Below are 3,959 nucleotides of genomic sequence, written 5' to 3'. Positions count from 1 at the left end.
TTTCATAATTATTTGAGATGTTTTGTCAAGAGCCTTTCAATAAGGTGTTACATGACAAAATTCAAAAAAAAATCTTTTGACTGCTATTGAGGTAGTTATAGCCCGATTTCGTTTCTTCATTTTTGAGGCAAAAGCTATCAAAAAATGAAGAACAAATATGAAGAACAGAGAAATGTGTTTAGAAATTGTATCAAAACAATTCAAATTCCACAGCAAGACGTCATTATTTCAGGGAGAACAAGCTACATTACCTAAAGCACTTGAAATTTCATTAACTGAGGTACAGGATACTCTGGTATCCTGATATGTTCTGACTCTAAAACTGTGTTATCTGCACTTAGCTCTTTTCAGGCAGATTGATATAAGTCAGGAGAAATCGCTGAATGCTACTCTAAATGGATAACACTGATGGATTCCTAGACAGTGGTCCTGCAGTGGGTTCCATCTTACGTGAGGATACTGGGAAACGAATTGGCAGACTGCAAAGCAAAAGCCGCAGCTTCATAAGGAACGTTTCGAGATTGTTCCATCCCTATAATAATCAGTCAGCTTGAACATATTTGTAAATCTGTATTGCAAGAAAGTTTTTAGAATATAAGAGACCAGATTGGTAACCCGTTCGTTACATGTAAGCTGCAGCGGAAGTTTGACAAATCAATATATAACAAGTTGAGCAGACGAGAAGGCCGGTTACTATTCAGACTTAGGTCAGGTCAATATGGCACTAATGATTATTGAGCAAGATTTAATGGTGAAGATGGCATATGTCTAAAATTCTCAGAAGATGAAACAGTGGAACATATGCTATTGGACTGTGAGCTATACCGGGAAAAGAGAAAAAATATAAACAATTTCTTTAGAGAAAGATTCGACACTGTCAGTTTATTCTTGATCCTTGGAGGGCTAAATAAAATAAATTATAACCTGGAAATAGTGAGAATAATGATACAGTTTTGATTGATATGGGAAAAGATTATAAGCTTTAAAATATATTGAAGTGAGGAAGTAATATGATCCAGTGGATTGGTTCCCAAGGTGTCTATCACAGAAGGGAACTAAAACCCATTGGATTGACTTGAATGTGTTTCGAAACCAGACTATAAAGTATTTTGGTGCATTTACAACGAAAGCAATCCTAGGTCAGGCTGAGTCCCCTAAGTGGGTCCATAGAAAGTTCTTGTTGACTTTTTATATAAAGAGTTGTAATTTGTGTAACATTCTCAGATTTTTTTTTTCAAGTTATAATGTATTGACTCGTATTTACGTTTTCTTTTATAAACGTTTTAAGTGTAGCAACTGTGTTAACTATTATTTTTACTGTATTGAATTTTTAATTTATTTATTTTTTCTGGTATTTTAGCCTTATTTAAATCTGAGTGTGTTTCTTTTCACAGATATTTTTTAACAATAATAGCAAAATAGAGATGTCATATACATACTAGTGCAAGTGATTTAAGCAAGAACACTCTGCACAACGTCCTAGTGCTATCCCGAGATAACTTAAGTGTTGACGACTTGGCCTCTGCCAAAAATTTATTTGTGTGTTTCTCAAAGTGACGTGGCCTTATAAGCCCAAGTTTTGAAAGAGGATTGCATGTATCTGAGCGGTTGATTTGCTCAACCGTTAACTAAACAGCAACAACACAAAGCTATCAAACAGCACATCATTTGAAATCTATGCTTCTTCTGAACATGTTTCTACCATTATTTACTACACCACAAATTAAAGAGCCACACAAATCCTCTTTTGCCTCCCATCCCTTCTTATCAAACCCTCCATGTCAAAACAAGAAAAATGAAGATTCGTAAAAAGATTTTTTATAGTAGGATGTATCTTAAATGGAGAAGTTTTCCTTCCCTAGAAATGTCCTAGCTCCATAAACCCTCTTATATCTGAATGTAAGTACCTCCCAAAGAAAAACATGGCAAATTCAAATTTGGTTCAAAACTATTGGATAAGACTTGGATGTTTAAAATCTTTATGCCAGGAGCTTTCAAAATAGGCGTCACATGACTATATTCAATTTTATTATACTTTTTACTGATATGGAGGCAGTCTAGATGTAGCCCAAATGAGAATTTTGATTTTTGTCAAGACTTGTCAAACAGCAAATCAACAAATGAGGTTTTTCATTTTTTGTCGAAACTTATCAGACAACACATATTTGAAAACTATTCTTCTTCTGAATATGTTTTCTAGCGTTATTTTCTACATCAATTTGAAAAGGGTGGCACAGATCCTCTTTCGCCCCCTCCATCTCCTCTTTCCTCTCAAACCCTCTATGTCAAAACAAGAAAAAATGAAATTCGTAAAAATATTCTTTATAGTAAGATATATCTTAAATAGAGAAATTTTCCTTGGTTAGGAATGCTCTAGCTCCACAAACCCTCCTACCTCTGAATGTAAGTACCTCCTAGAGAAAAACTTGGCAAATTCAAATTTGTTCCAAAAACTATGGGATAAGACCTTAATCTATAAAATTTTTATGTTAGGAGCTTTAAAATGAGGTGTCGTATGACTATATTCAATTTCGTTTTATTTTTTCCTGTTATGGAAGCATTCTAGAGGTGGCCCAAATGAGGTTTTTCATTTTCGCCAAAACTTATCAGATATCACATCATCTGAAGGCTATTCTCCTTCTGAACATGTTCCTAGTATTATTTTTTGCATCAAACCTAAAAGGGCCACACAAATTCTCTTCCCCCTCCCCATCTTCCCTTTGCTCTCAAACCCTCAATGACAAAACAAGAAAAATTAAAATTCACGAAAAGATTCGTTATAGTAAGATATATCTTGAATGGAGAAGTTTTTTTTTGCCTAGAAGTGTCCTAGCTCCATAAGCCATCCAACTTCTGAATGCAAGTACCTTCCAAAGAAAAACACGGCAAATACAAATTTGATTCAAAAACTATTGGATAAGACTTGGATATTTAAAATCTTTATGTCTGGAGCTTTCAAATGAAGTGGTTTGCTGAATTAATTGGACTTTGAACAAGGTGTTTTATCATTCTTCAACAATTTTGTAACAATGTTAGTTAACAGTTTTTGTTGGAACGGTGAAATGTAATTGTTAGTTAAATTGTTCGCTAATGGTATTTCCGGAGTCTTTTCGTTCTTTTCTTCCCACGGTCTAAGCAAAAATGTTAGCTACCACTGCTAGAATGTTTTTCTAACAAATCAAATCCTTCTTTGGAAGCTGTAAGCGTAATGGTCCGCTCAGACGCATGAGAAAACTGATGAGAAAAACCGATTGGTACCAGGGGACAAATGTTTACGATAGGTGAAGAAATTTTTTTGTATTTGTTTTTTACAAAGCCTTACTTGTGCTGGATAAAACTGATGGTTTTGGATAAAAGCCAACAAGTCTAAAATTTTCGTGTGGTTAGCAGTTGAAATGCTCTTCACTTATCAAAAATGCTTGCTCATTTTTACTGACCGATTGGGGAAAACCGATTGATTTTCCCATATAAAGGGGTAGATCGGTACAAAACTCGGCAAATTTTGTTGTTGAACTTAGGGAAAATATCACTGTTTTTTTCAAATTTTGACACTTTACTCCTAACTTTTCATGAGTTTAAATAAAATTAACTTCGTTTTTCATAAGCTTTTCTCATTAAGGATATTTTTTCCCAGCATTTTGCAACGAAAAATAAAATAGTGTGGTGGCTTTGGACAAAATATCCACAATTTTCGTTGCTAGTTAAACAAAAATTTCTATATGACTTCTTTGAATTATGCTATGGAGGGGCAAATTGGGTCACAACTCGGCAAAGAAATTTTTTTGCTACGCTTTGAGACAATTTCACTGTCTTCAAAGTTCAACAACAAAAATTTGCCCAGTTTTGACCCGATTTGCCCCTTCATATTCCAATGGCACCGACCCGTTTTTGAGCGTCCCCACATTCCTGAACGGACTGTAAATAAAAACAAAAACAAATAGATGCCGTGTATAATTTCG

The sequence above is a fragment of the Artemia franciscana genome, chromosome 11 (assembly GCF_032884065.1).
Source record: "Artemia franciscana chromosome 11, ASM3288406v1, whole genome shotgun sequence".
Classification (NCBI taxonomy): Eukaryota; Metazoa; Arthropoda; class Branchiopoda; order Anostraca; family Artemiidae; genus Artemia; species Artemia franciscana.
The sequence above is the reverse complement of the archived record's forward strand: the minus strand, read 5'-3'. Positions refer to the sequence as shown.